This window comes from Cherax quadricarinatus, chromosome 99, assembly GCF_038502225.1.
Source record: "Cherax quadricarinatus isolate ZL_2023a chromosome 99, ASM3850222v1, whole genome shotgun sequence".
In the NCBI taxonomy this organism is placed as follows: domain Eukaryota; kingdom Metazoa; phylum Arthropoda; class Malacostraca; order Decapoda; family Parastacidae; genus Cherax; species Cherax quadricarinatus.
Window position 1 is genome coordinate 11,786,136 of NC_091390.1, and position 15,119 is coordinate 11,801,254.

Consider the following 15,119-nt stretch of genomic DNA (forward strand, 5'->3'; position numbering starts at 1 on the left):
TCCTTACCCATCCTTCTTCCTTACCCATCCTTCTTCCTTACCCATCTTACCAAAGCTCTGGTCTGGACAAGAACAAAGTGAAGGTGTGGGAATCCCGCTCTGCTGGTGCTTGGCAAGCTGCGCCACAGGATATAATTGAGAGATTCTAAATCCTGTTTCTATTTACAAAAGAACTCATGTTTCTTCTTTCTTTCAGGGTTCAGTTTTGGGCAAGAAATCTTGGCAGTACATCTGGAAGTTGGCCGCCATATTGACTGAGCTGTGACGGGCCCTTGTAAACAACAACAACAACAACAGCTGGTCAGTCATTCTGGGATTTTTTTTCTCCTTTCTTCTTATTTGAGAAATTTTATCTCCCTATCTACTGATTGATGGTTATAATATGTTTCTTTGTTGGTGATTTTGTTTTGGTTATCCTCATTAATGTGAGAAAAGTGCTTGGAGGGTCACTAATTTTTTTCACATTGACAACATAAGATTTTGTTTGGATGTTTTTAACCTGGAGAGTTAAAACCCAGGATAACCTAGGATAACCCAGGGTAGGGTGGGATAGCCACCTAGGATAACCCTGGGTAGGGTGGGATAGCCACCCAGGGTAGGGAGGGTTAGCCAGCCAGGATAACCCAGGGTAGGGTGGGATAGCCAGCCAGGATAACCCGGGGTAGGGTGGGATAGCCACCCGGGGTAGGGAGGGTTAGCCAGCCAGGAAAACCCAGGGTAGGGTGGGATAGCCACCCAGGATAACCCGGGGTAGGGTGGGATAGCCACCCAGGATAACCCGGGGTAGGGTGGGATAGCCACCCGGGGTAGGGAGGGTTAGCCAGCCAGGATAACCCAGGGTAGGGTGGGATAGCCAGCCAGGATAACCCGGGGTAGGGTGGGATAGCCACCCGGGGTAGGGAGGGTTAGCCAGCCAGGATAACCCAGGGTAGGGTGGGATAGCCACCCAGGATAACCCGGGGTAGGGTGGGATAGCCACCCGGGGTAGGGAGGGTTAGCCAGCCAGGATAACCCAGAGTAGGGTGGGATAGCCACCTAGGATAACCCGGGGTAGGGTGGGATAGCCACCTAGGATAACCCAGGGTAGCGTGGGATAGCCACCTAGGATAACCCAGGGTAGGGTGGGATAGCCACCTGGGGTAGGGAGGGTTAGCCAGCCAGGATAACCCAGGGTAGGGTGGGATAGCCACCTAGGATAACCCGGGGTAGGGTGGGATAGCCACCCGGGGTAGGGAGGGTTAGCCAGCCAGGATAACCCAGGGTAGGGTGGGATAGCCACCTAGGATAACCCAGGGTAGGGTGGGATAGCCACCCAGGGTAGGGAGGGTTAGCCAGCCAGGATAACCCTGGGTAGGGTGGGATAGCCACCCAGGATAACCCGGGGTAGGGTGGGATAGCCACCCAGGATAGGGAGAGTTAGCCAGCCAGGATAACTCAGGCTAGGGTGGGATAGCCACCTGGGGTAGGGAGGGTTAGTCAGCCAGGATAACCCTGGGTAGGGTGGGATAGCCACCCGGGGTAGGGAGAGTTAGCCAGCCAGGATAACTCAGGCTAGGGTGGGATAGCCACTCGGGGTAGGGAGGGTTAGCCAGCCAGGATAACCCAGGGTAGGGTGGGATAGCCACCTGGGGTACGGAGGGTTAGCCAGCCAGGATAACTCAGGTTAGGGTGGGATAGCCACCCAGGGTAGGGAGGGTTAGCCAGCCAGGATAACCCAGGGTAGGGTGGGATAGCCACCTAGGATAACCCAGGGTAGGGTGGGATAGCCACCCATGGTAGGGAGGGTTAGCCAGCCAGGATAACCCAGGGTAGGGTGGGATAGTCACCTGGGGTAGGGAGGGTTAACCAGTCAGGATAACCCATGGTAGGGTGGGATAGCCACCTGGGGTATGGAGGGTTAGCCAGCCAGGATAACTCAGGTTAGGGTGGGATAGCCACCCAGGGTAGGGAGGGTTAGCCAGCCAGGATAACCCAGGGTAGGGTTGGATACCCACCCAGGGTAGGGAGGGTTAGCCAGCCAGGATAACCCAGGGTAGGGTGGGATAGCCACCTAGGATAACCCAGGGTAGGGTGGGATAGCCACCCGGGTTGGGAGGGTTAGCCAGCCAGGATAAACCAGGGTAGGGTGGGATAGTCACCTGGGGTAGGGAGGGTTAACCAGCCTGGGGTAGGGAGGGTTAGCCAGCCAGGATAACCCAGGGTAGGGTGGGATAGCCACCCAGGGTAGGGAGGGTTAGCCAGCCAGGATAACCCAGGGTAGGGTGGGATAGCCACCTGGGGTAGGGAGGGTTAGCCAGCCAGGATAACCCTGGGTAGGGTGGGATAGCCACCCGGGGTAGGGAGAGTTAGCCAGCCAGGATAACCCAGGTTAGGGTGGGATAGCCACCTGGGGTAGGGAGGGTTAGCCAGCCAGGATAACCCAGGGTAGGGTGGGATAGCCACCTAGGATAACCCGGGGTAGGGTGGGATAGCGACCCGGGGTAGGGAGGGTTAGCCAACCAGGATAACCCAGGGTAGGGTGGGATAGTCACCTGGGGTAGTGAGGTTTAGCCAGCCAGGATAACCCAGGGTAGGGTGGGATAGCCACCTGGGTAGGGAAGGTTAGCCAGCCAGGATAACCCAGGGTAGGGTGGGATAGCCACCCAGGGTAGGGAAGGTTAGCCAGCCAGGATATCCCAGGGTAGGGTGGGATAGCCAGCCAGGATAACCCAGGGTAGGGTGGGATAGCCACCTGGGGTAGGGAGGGTTAGCCAACCAGGATAACCCAGGGTAGGGTGGGATAGCCACCTAGGATAACCCAGGGTAGGGTGGGATAGCCACCTAGGATAACCCAGGGTAGGATGGGATAGCCACCCAGGATTACCTGGGGTAGGGAGGGTTAGCCAGCCAGGATAACCCAAAAAAGCCAATGACTTCTTTGTGTAACTGTATTTGTGTGTACGTAAATATCCTTAATATCTTTATTTGTACAAGTACATATACAAGGTTTACAGACCATAGCTGACATCAATTACATACATTGGACCCTCGAGTAACAACACTAATCCGTTCCAGAGAGGTTGTCTTTAACCGATTTTTTCGTTATCCGAATTAATTTTCCCCGTAAGAAATAATGGAAATCCAATGAATCCGTTCCAGACACCCAGAAGTATTAAACAAAATAATGTTTTTTACATAAAATATACATTTCCCTACACAGAAAATAATGAGATATTCAGAATAAACAATACTGAAATGACACCTTTATTAAAGATGTATTGATGAGTGATGAGATGGGAGGGGAGAGGATGGAAGAGTTTACTATTGTTTGGAAAGGGAATCCCCTTCCATAAAGACTTCAGTTAACAAGTCCTTTTCTGGGTTTACCTCCCTTCTTTGTTTTTTAATGCCACTAGGACCAGCTTGAGAGTCACTGGACCCCTGTCGCACCAAAAATCTGTCCAGAGAGCTCTGTTTCTGGCGTCTCTTTAAGATTTCCCAAAAATGGGACACAACATTGTCATTGTAGATGTTGCCAGCACAGCCTGCAACAGTTGTGTCCGGGTGATGTTCATCCATAAATGTTTGCACAGAAGAAAGCAAGAATACTGCAGCAGGCCTGATGGCCCACACTAGGCAAGTCCTTCACAAACCGTCCCACTAACAGAATCGTATTTGCCCAGCCTAATTTTCAGTGCTTCCCAAGCAATAAGCTTTGATAATTCTATTCATTCATGTGCAAGTCCCACTTAAATTGTGTGTGTGGGGAAGTACCCTGTCTGGTATGTGGGGAAGTACCCTGTCTGGTGTGTGGGGAAGTACCCTGTCTGGTATGTGGGGAAGTACCCTGTCTGGTATGTGGGGAAGTACCCTGTCTGGTATGTGGGGAAGTACCCTGTCTGGTATGTGGGGAAGTACCCTGGGCTGGTATGTGGGGAAGTTCCCTGGCTGGTATGTGGGAAGTACCCTGTCTGGTATGTGGGAAGTACCCTGTCTGGTATGTGGGGAAGTACCCTGTCTGGTATGTGGGGAAGTACCCTGTCTGGTATGTGGGAAAGTACCCTGGGCTGGTATGTGGGGAAGTTCCCTGGCTGGTATGTGGGAAGTACCCTGTCTGGTATGTGGGGAAGTACCCTGGGCTGGTATGTGGGGAAGTACCCTGTCTGGTATGTGGGGAAGTACCCTGTCTGGTATGTGGGGAAGTACCCTGGGCTGGTATGTGGGGAAGTTCCCTGGCTGGTGTGTGGGAAGTACCCTGTCTGGTATGTGGGGAAGTACCCTGGGCTGATATGTGGGGAAGTACCCTGTCTGGTATGTGGGGAAGTACCCTGTCTGGTATGTGGGGAAGTACCCTGTCTGGTATGTGGGGAAGTACCCTGGGCTGGTATGTGGGGAAGTACCCTGTCTGGTATGTGGGGAAGTACCCTGGGCTGGTATGTGGGGAAGTTCCCTGGCTGGTGTGTGGGGAAGTACCCTGGCTGGTATGTGGGGAAGTACCCTGGGCTGGTATGTGGGGAAGTTCCCTGGCTGGTGTGTGGGAAGTTCCTTGGTTGGTATGTGGGGATGTACCCTGGCTGGTATGTGGAGAAGTACCCTGGCTGGTATGTGGGGAAGTACCCTGGGCTGGTATGTGGGGAAGTACCCTGGGCTGGTATGTGGGGAAGTTCCCTGGCTGGTGTGTGGGAAGTACCCTGTCTGGTATGTGGGGAAGTTCCCTGGGCTGGTATGTGGGGAAGTTCCCTGGCTGGTGTGTGAGAAGTACCCTGTCTGGTATGTGGGGAAGTACCCTGGGCTGGTATGTGGGGAAGTTCCCTGGCTGTTGTGTGGGGAAGTACCCTGACTGGTATGTGGGGAAGTACCCTGACTGGTATGTAGGGAAGTTCCCTGGCTGGTGTGTGGGAAGTTCCTTGGTTGGTATGTGGGGATGTACCCTGGCTGGTATGTGGAGAAGTACCCTGGCTGGTATGTGGGGAAGTACCCTGGGCTGGTATGTGGGGAAGTACCCTGGGCTGGTATGTGGGGAAGTACCCTGGGCTGGTATGTGGAGAAGTTCCCTGGCTGGTGTGTGGGAAGTTCCCTGGTTGGTATGTGGGGTAGTACTCTGGCTGGTATGTGGGGAAGTACCCTGGCTGGTATGTGGGGAATTACCCTGACTGGTGTGTGGGGAAGTACCCTGGCCGGTATGTGGGAAGTGCCCTGGCTGGTATATGGGGAAGTGCCCTGGCTGGTATATGGGGAAGTGCCCTGGCTGGTATATAGGGAAGTTTCTTGGCAGTCTGTTTATTATTGCTGTGAGAGGCCAAAAAATGATGTGTGGCGACCCATTCGCATCACGACTTTCCCATTAGTATATTAAATTGAAGTTTCAGTGTCCACTGTACAAGAATGTTATAGTGACTACTGACCTGTTTGCAGAATTAATGTGGGAAAGTTTATTCTCCATTAGTATTACAGTACATACTTATTATTTTACAAACTTCAGTAGCTGTAATTTCTTCCTGCTGTACTATGACAAACTTGAGTAACTGTAATTTCTTTCTACAGATCTATACAAACTTGATTAGCTGGTTGAGGATACCCTGTTTCATGGATGTGCTGAGTCAGTGGCATGGGTTCCAACCTGGGCTGTTGTTGGTACCACATAGCACCACCACCTATTAATGCATGCGATCTATCCATCCCAGTTGTAGCCACATCGTCATCGCTTTTACTGTCTGTTCCGGCGTAGGGTCACAGGATGTACTCGATCCACTCGGAATTGCACATGGCACACTACCAGACCACATGGAGCATTGTATGAACTGATGCTTCACCAGTGAATATTCTTCCTTGCAGTCACTACTCGAATGGTCATCAAGAGCAAGAAAATCAAAATCCACGTCTTTGTCATCACTATTACTCAGACCTGAGGCCTGACCACAGGAAAATGCGAGCTGATGCTTACGGCAAGTGCAACTGAACGTGACCCAGATGGACCAGCACCAGAGGTGGAAGGTTGAGGGTTGTCAAGGCTTTGGTCGCTATTTTCGATATCCCGTGTATTACTGCTTTTGGTCACAGTTTGTTCGAAACCATAGGATTCATCTTCGGATCATTTTCTTGTTAGAACTGTCACTTGGGAAGAGGGAGGAGATTCCCAGTTTGACAGGGATTGAGGGTTTTCCTACCACGAGGTGTGGCGAACAATGGGTACTGAGATGGCGTTCCCACAATGCACTGCAAGTGCCCTGATTTTTTGTTTACTGCATACATTGACCATGCAGACCTTCTCTAGTATGTAGGCTTATGAGCCTTCTCATGCTAAATTTGAAGCCTCTAGAATTTTTTGCATAAGTACTATGGCACAAATAAATAACAAAAAAGGCACAATACCGTGACTGGAACGATACACAAATAACCCGCACATAAAAGAGAGAAGCTTACGACAACGTTTCGGTCTGACTTGGACCATTGACAAAGTCACACTTTGTCAATGGTCCAAGTCGGACCGAAACGTCGTCGTAAGCTTCTCTCTTTTATGTGCGGGTTATTTGTGTACTATGGCACAGACAGTAAGTGATTTCAAAGGAATAGTACTATGGCACAGTCAGCAAAAGGGTTCAGCTAATTGTGTAGGTCTTGAAATCTGAATGGAAAAATGAGACCAGTAGCAAGATGTATTATTAGTGCTGTTGGGGTACCAGGGTACTAGTGATGAAGTGCCTGGGTACAAGCAACACTGAGGTGTTTTTTAGGATGGTTTTTGCAGTTTTATTGGCTTTGATGCTATCAATTGATAGAGGGCAGTCTTACTACTGTTGCACTGAAGACAATTTTAAATTTGGTATAAATATATTTTTACTTTTGTAAATAAATCATCATTTTCATTACAGGATTGTGTGGAGAAGTGAGGACCAGTGGAGGTGACAGCTTGGTTAAACGACATGAGTATATGGTCAAGAACAATGGCAGGGAGGTTAATGCAAGGAATTGAACCTGTCATGAACCAGGCAGTGGTGCTGTATTGCCTGCACTTCCTGGTTTCAACTTAACCTTTATCCTTTTATACTCTGGGCTCGTAAACCAAGGAATTAGAACTAACCACTTTACTTGGATTGAACCCTTAATGAAAGGTGTTTGTCTTGAGCCAAGGAATTGGAACTCACCTCTTTATTTTTCCTTGTGATTATTGCCTTCCAGTCCCATAAGGCACTGTATAACCTTTAGAAGTTTAGCTCCCATCCCGATAATGTAGTCCCCATTGGGTTTCCCGTCTCTTTTTTCCCCCCTCTTCCTTTCTCAATTCCTCTTAACCTTCACATTCCTATCCTTGCCCATCCTAATATAGGTGGAGTTGTGGACAGGGACAGGCATGTAAGTCTGTGAGAGAGCACCTCACAGAGTGGAATAAGCCTGCAAGCATGTTCCCTACTGGTTCCCCAATGGTTTACCCTTGGGGGTTTCTCAAAGGGGGGTAGACCTCTCGCCTACCTTGAGGGTCTAGTAAGTGGCTGGTGGGGGGAATGAGTCCTCACCTGACAAGCCTGACTGATACTCTCTTCATAATGCTCGGGGATGACCTACTTTATGTTAGCAGAAAAGCAGCACCAGCACAGCGATCCTCACAGCATGTAAGACTGCTGCCGGATGTTACTGGGCAACCAGAAGACCACTAACGGCCTGTAATCTTGCCCTCTCAACCATCCTAAGTCGTTCCATATACCTTACCTCTGATCAACCTGTAATCCTCCTACCTGCACACCCATCCTAAGTCACTCCATATATTTTCTCTCTGATCTTTTCCTCATATTTTCTTACCCTCATCTCTTTCTCTCTCCTTAATAACTCTCACTCTTGTTTCTTCCTCTCTCTTTACCAACTCTCACCCTTGTCTCTTCCTCTCTCTTTACCAACTCTCACCCTTGTCTCTTCCTCTCTCTTTACCAACTCTCACCCTTGTCCCTTCCTCTCTCTTTACCAACTCTTACCCTTGTCTCTTCCTCTCTCTTTACCAACTCTCACCCTTGTCTCTTCCTCTCTCTTTACCAACTCTTACCCTTGTCTCTTCCTCTCTCTTTACCAACTCTTACCCTTGTCTCTTCCTCTCTCTTTACCAACTCTTACCCTTGTCTCTTCCTCTCTCTTTACCAACTCTCACCCTTGTCTCTTCCTCTCTCTTTACCAACTCTTACCCTTGTCTCTTCCTCTCTCTTTACCAACTCTTACCCTTGTCTCTTCCTCTCTCTTTACCAACTCTCACCCTTGTCTCTTCCTCTCTCTTTACCAACTCTCACCCTTGTCTCTTCCTCGCTTCTTACCAACTCTGACCCTCATTTCTTCCCTGTGAGCAGTAGAATTTGAATGTTTTTAAGAGAAATGCTGTGAATAGACTTTTGTGATTAAATTATAATTTTCATTACAGGATTGTATGGACAAGAAGTGAGGATCCAGAGAATTGACTGCATAGTAAAAAAAAAAAAACTTCAGTGCATAGTCAGAAATGAAGGAAACCAGGTTCTTGAACCTCTTGTGTCCAGATGCCATCATCTTGAACCTCTTGTGTCCAGATGCCATCATCTGAAGTGTCCAAGAATCTTCAAAACAAATTTTTCTTTTTTTCTTAGGAAATGGAAATCTTTTTCTGAAGGTAATAAAACGAAAAGCACAAAAGTTTTTGTTAAATTGGTGGAATTATGCTTTTGCAAATTTTGCTGTGTCATCATATTTACATACTAATTTTTCCCAATTTGAGTCCTATGTGAAGCCAGTTACATAGTTCCAGTCAACCAAATTCTTACTTATCTTGCTACTGTCTTCCATTTTATTGATTGCCCCCAAGAAACTGCCCAATCAACTACTTCAACTCTCCAATAAATTGATCAGAAATTGGTAAATTAGCCAATTTCACACAAATTTCAATGTAAGTTCCAGAATAAACATTGCAGGCATTCGGTTGCTGCTTATCCGAATGTGCCGAGCTCGTGTAGTACAACAGCACAGACCCAGAGCTCAAACATATAGTACTATGGCATAGACATGAAAAGGGATAATGAAAGAAGTCGTGAACCAAGGAACTGGAGCTTGATCATTGTTTTCCTTGGTTCAAATGTGAATGTTGCCTTCCATTCCCATAAGGCATTGTATAACCCTTAGGAGTTTAGCTCCCATCCTGATAATGTAGCACCCATTGGGTTTCCTCTCTTTTTCCCTCTTCCTTTCTGTATCCTTCTTTACCCATCCTAATACAGGTGGAGTTGTGGACAGGAACAAACATGTAAGTCTGTGAGAGGCAGCATATCAGGGAGTGGAATAAGCCTGCAAACATGTCCCCTACTGGTTCCCCAGTGGGTTACCCTTGGGGGTTTCCTCAAAGGGGGGTAGACCTCTCACCTACCTTGAGGGTCTAGTAAGTGGCTGGTGGGGGGGAAGAGTCTTCACCCGACAGGCCTGACTGACACACTCTTCATAATGCTCGGGGATGACCCACTTTATGTTAGCAGACAAGCAGCAGCAGCACAGCGATCCCCACAGCGATCCTCACAGCATGTAAGACTGGTGGATCTTATTGGGCAACCAGAAGATCACTAACAGCCTGTAATCATCCTGCCCTCTTAACCATCCTAAGTCATTCTGTATACCTTACCTCTGATCAACCTGTAATCATCCTGCCCTCTTAACCATCCTAAGTCATTCTGTATACCTTACCTCTGATCAACCTGTAATCCTACCTGCTTACACATCCTAAGTCATTCCATATATTTTCCCTCTGATCTCTTCCTCATATTCTCTTGCCCTCATCTCTTCCTCTCTCCTTATCAACTCTCACCCTCATTTTTTCCCTGTGAGCAGTAAAATTTGAAGTTTTTTGAGAGAAATGCTGTGAATAGACTTTTGTGATTAAATTCTAATTTTCATTACAGGATTGTATGGACAAGAAGTGAGGATCCAAAGAGGTGACTGCATAGTAAAATAAAAACTTCAGTGCATAGTCAAAAACAAAGGTAAGTAGGTTCTTTAACCCCTGGGTAATCAGACCCCCAGTCTGAAGTGTCCATAATGTCCAAGATTCTTCTCCCCCCCCCATTTTTTTTTCTTGTGAAATGGTAGAGAATCTTTTTCTGAAGGTAATAAACCCAAAAGCACGAAATTTGATGGAAAATTGTTGAAATTACACAAATTTTGCTGTTTGTTTGTGTTTTTATGCATCAGCAATTTTGCCCACTTCGAGTCCTATTTGAAGCCAACTACATTGTTCCAGTCGACCAAATTCTTAGCTATCTTCTATTTCATTGATTGAGCCCAAGAAACTACCCAATCAATTATTTCAGCTACCCAAAAAAGTGATCAGAAATTGGTAATTTGGCCAATTTCATACAAATTTCAAAATAGGGTCCAGAATAAAGAGTACAGACTTTCCTGGCACTAAAATAACATTTCCTCTGTTCATTAGTTATGTTCCCAGACTTTACACATGAATTCCATTTCGAACTGGTGGACAGCAACTACCCAGGAGAGTACTACTACTACTGCTACTACTGTCTTGCCAGATGAGTGCAAGACAGAAACCTTTATTTGTCCTACTTGATGGTAGGAGTGCTGATGTCTTTTTTTTGTTTGTTTTATAAACACAAGATAAGAGGTATATCTTGGTAGTACTTTTACTTACAATTATGTCACAGTACACATGTATGTATACATTTATGTATACACACTCATCTGAGTGTTCTTTGGTTTTTCTTAATAGCTCTTGTTCTTATTTTCCTTTCTTATCCATGGGGAAGTGGAATAAGAATTGTTCCTGCGTAAGCCATGCATGTCGTAAAAGTCAACTATGCGAGACATTCACCCACTCTGCCTGTTGTATCCCAACAAGTGAGCATGGCTGTCTCCTGTATTACCCAGTGCTTAACAAGAGGGTACATATAAAAATAAGAACAATTGCTATAGTTTACTTGATAAAATAAAGAGAGGGAATACACCATTATCTTAGAGAATTACATAGTATAATAATTGACTCGTGGGACTTATTACCAGGAGGGGGTGAGAACGTTATCAGTAACACGGACTCGTACTCTCTCTCAATTCACCAACCAGCCAACCCGAGCTCCACCCCAAGCGGCCCACTACACACTCGGCTGTCCAGAGCTCCCACTCACAGGCCCTCTCTCCCTCCCTAGCTGTTTCCTTGGCTTATATTGTCTTTTCTGCAACCCCCTTTAACCCCAGGTTTTGGGAGTCACCCTCCGGGGCACAAAGGAACGGCACCAGGAGTCTTGCTGTGCCAAGGCGAGGGGTGTGACAATTTACACTGGTCATTCAAGTAAATTTTTGACCTTACAAGCACAGTTGACCTACATTACAACTAAAATGCCAAGCTTACAGCTTACTAAAAATGAAAATAAAACCTTTAAGCTGGGATGTTTGTACATGGATGTAGTACACATGACAAGATGGAGATGATTGTGGATGTTATAAATGAAAAGAATTTGGATGTCCTGGCTCGGTGAAACAAAGCTGAAAGGGGTGGTAGGAGAGTTTCAGTGGGGAGAAATAAATGGGATTAGGTCAGGAGTTTCCAATAGTTAGAGCTAAGGAAGGTGTAAAGTAAAAGGACACAAGTGCAACTAATGTGACATTTTTATTGTGGCAACGTTTCGCTCTCCAGGAGCTTTGTCAAGCCGTCACAAACAGTACATGGACCCCGAGGGTATATATAGGCTCAGAGTGAGGTACAATACTAGTGGTAGTAGTAGTAGTAGCAGTAATGCAAGTTATAGTAGTAATACAATATGTTAGAACAATTAACTCGCACACGAGTAAAAGGATATAAAAGCTATTACTTGGGTAACATCAAAATAGCTTAAATAAATATTTCTATTGGAGGCTGGATAGAGAAGGCCTGTTTCAGTGTTCATTCTCTGTAATGTGCTTGTGTAGTATTAACAGGAGAGACTATGTGATGGCAGGGTTTACTGTTTTCAGGAGGATTCTTGCTAAGACTTCAGAGATGGTGAAGCTGCCTCTGTTTTGTTGAACTGTATTAGAAATGGCTATTAGTGAAGATTCAAGGCACTTGCGTCTGTGGAAATTAGTTTCTTTGATTACTAATTGGGCGTCCCTGAATTTCAGGAGATGATCGATTGGTGGAATTTCGGTGTTGTACACAGGCGTTGTTCAAGTTATCGTTCCTACATGCGTAAATGTGTTCATTGAGGCGGGTGTCGAGGTTTCTTGCTGTTTCACCTACATAAATCTTGCTGCAGCCTCCACAGGTTATAGTGTAAACCCCTTCGTTGACTGGTTTGTGGTGCTTGGATTTTGTTCTGGTTAGATTCTTTATTGAAGTGCTAGAAGCGATGGTGATTCTGGTGTTAGCTTGTGAAAGTACTTTAGAAACATTCAGTGCAATCTGGCTGTTGGGAAGAATTATAACTTTGTTAGGAGTGGTGTTGGTGTGTGGAGAATTAATGATCTGAAGTGCTCTTTTCTTGCAGTCTTTGGTGAAAAAGGAAGGAAAATGTAAATCATTGAAGGTTTGGTGAACGTACGTACATTCCTCGTCAAGAAATTCGGCATGCTCTCGGGAAAAATCCAGTGACGATGCCTCTTTTGGTCTTAGTATCTTGACTGGAATAGAAGTGTGCGAGATCATTTTTATTTGTAGGTTTTTAATAAACTTGAAATCTTAGGTTGTTGTCTACTTTGTGAATGAGGACGTCTAGGAAAGGTAACTTGCCATTGGACTCTTCTTCTAGTGTAAACTGGATCGCCGGTTCAACTGCGTTGAGCCTTGCCTGAAGATTCCGTACATCAAAACGTCTGGGAGTTCTTATGAGGACGTCGTCCACGTAATGTAACCAAGTGACGCTTGAAGGGACGATGTTGGCGAAGTGTTTGGACTCTAGGTGTTCCACGTACGAGTTGGCTAAGATGGCAATGATGGGGGACCCCGATTCCCATGCCGTAGGTTTGTTTGTAGAGCTTGTTATTGAAAGAAAAACAGTTGAAATTAACACAGTTCAATTTTTTTTTTTTTTAACAAGTTGGCCATCTCCCACCGAGGCAGGGTGACCCAAAAAGAAAGAAAATCCCCAAAAAGAAAATACTTTCATCATCATTCAACACTTTCATCTCACTCACACATAATCACTGTTTTTGCAGAGGTGCTCAGAACACAACAGTTTAGAAGCATATACGTATAAAGATACACAACATATCCCTCCAAACTGCCAATATCCCGAACCCCTCCTTTAGAGTGCAGGCATTGTACTTCCCATTTCCAGGACTCAAGTCCGGTTATATAAAATAACCGGTTTCCCTGAATCCCTTCACTAAATATTACCCTGCTCACACTCCAACAGATCGTCAGGTCCCAAATACCATTCGTCTCCATTCACTCCTATCTAACACGCTCACGCACGCTTGCTGGAAGTCCAAGCCCCTCGCCCACAAAACCTCCTTTACCCCCTCCCTCCAACCTTTTCAAGGACGACCCCTACCCCGCCTTCCTTCCCCTACAGATTTATACGCTGTCCATGTCATTCTACTTTGATCCATTCTCTCTAAATGACCAAACCACCTCAACAACCCCTCTTCTGCCCTCTGACTAATGCTTTTATTAACTCCACACCTTCTCCTAATTTCCACACTCTGAATTTTCTGCATAAAATTTACACCACACATTGCCCTTAGACAGGACATCTCCACTGCCTCCAACCACCTCCTCGCTGCAGCATTTACAACCCAAGCTTCACACCCATATAAGAGTGTTGGTACTACTATACTTTCATACATTCCCTTCTTTGCCTCCATAGATAACGTTTTTTGTCTCCACATATACCTCAACGCACCACTTGCCTTTTTTTCCCTCATCAATTCTATGATTAACCTCATCCTTCATAAATCCATCCGCCGACACGTCAACTCCCAAGTATCTGAAAACATTCACTTCTTCCATACTCCATATTTATTTCTTTGCTAAGGTTACAATGTGTGTTTTCATATAGTATGAATGGAGCAGAGAAAGCCATTATCAGCCTATTATTTACAATGCCTAGGTATTTCAGGCAGACTTTACCTAATGCTTATACACTACTTTTTTCTAGACAGGTGAAGAGTGGTAGAATACAAACAAACAAACAAACAGTCAATCTTCACTCTATTGTTAATATGAGGTAGTACAATTTATGACAATCTTACATTTTTAAGTACAAAATTAGCTTCTTTTACAGTGCTAGAATACAAATGTTATATATTTCACTTTTATTATTAATATGAGGTTGTACAATTTATGATAGCCAGTTTATGATACAATCAATCATACATTTTTAAGTTTGTAATTAAGTTCATAGGTAGTAGGTTGGTAGAAAGCAACCACCCAGGGAGGTACAATGGTCCCTCGCTTTTCGTAGTTCTTGGCAATCGTAAATTTCGCCAATCATAGGGGTATTTTTGTATAAACATGGACTTGCTTTTCATAGGTTGACTCGCGAATAGTAGTTCGTCCGGGACGCATATGCACGGTGTGAGACGGGGAGACCTCCGTACCCAGCCAGTCTGGCATTGTTTACCAGTGAGTGAAGGTCCCCTCAAGTGCTCCTACAAAATATTTCATAGTATTCCACTCATTTTAGTGCTTGCAAGTACTAAATAAGCTACCATGGCTCCAAACAAAGCTCCTAGTGCCAAGCCTGTGGTAAAGAAGGTGAGAAATATGTACAGTGACAGAGTCTTGGGCCATTTTAGGGAAGTGTTCAAGAGACGCCAGAAACAGAGCTCTCTCCACAGTTACTTTGCGAGACAGGACTAGAGTGACTCTCAAGGTGGTCCTAGTGGCATTAAGAAACAGAGAAGAGAAGCAACCCCAGAAAAGCAATTGGTACCTGAGGTGTTGCTGGAAGGGGATTCCCCTTCCAAACTGTAAACAATCCAATCTCTCTCCTCCTCCAGTCTCCCATACACTAAGAAGAATCTCCAATAAAGGTAAGTGTTATGCTGTTAATGTTTCATTCATCATTTCCCATTGTATTGTTTATGTACTACATGTATATTTCATGTAAAAAATTTTTTTGTTTTAATACTTCTGGGTGTCAGGAACGGATTAATTGTATTTACATTATTTCTTATGGGGAAAATTGATTCGCAAATCGTAAATTTCGTTT

The 15,119-nt window shown here is 45.8% G+C and overlaps 1 long non-coding RNA gene across 3 annotated transcripts in view; it reads left to right on the forward strand.

Annotated features, from left to right (window-relative positions):
• Positions 1–217: 217 nt before the first annotated feature.
• Positions 218–15,119, forward strand: part of LOC128702449 (uncharacterized) — a 56,160-nt gene continuing 41,258 nt past the window's right edge. For 2 of the 3 annotated variants that reach the window (XR_011390973.1, XR_011390971.1), the window contains exons 1-3: positions 6,523–6,881; positions 8,381–8,605; positions 9,879–9,959. This is a non-coding gene — a long non-coding RNA (uncharacterized lncRNA). Of the gene's footprint in view, positions 301–6,522; positions 6,882–8,380; positions 8,606–9,878; positions 9,960–15,119 lie in introns of those variants that run through there. The other variant, XR_011390972.1, reaches the window with a different exon arrangement.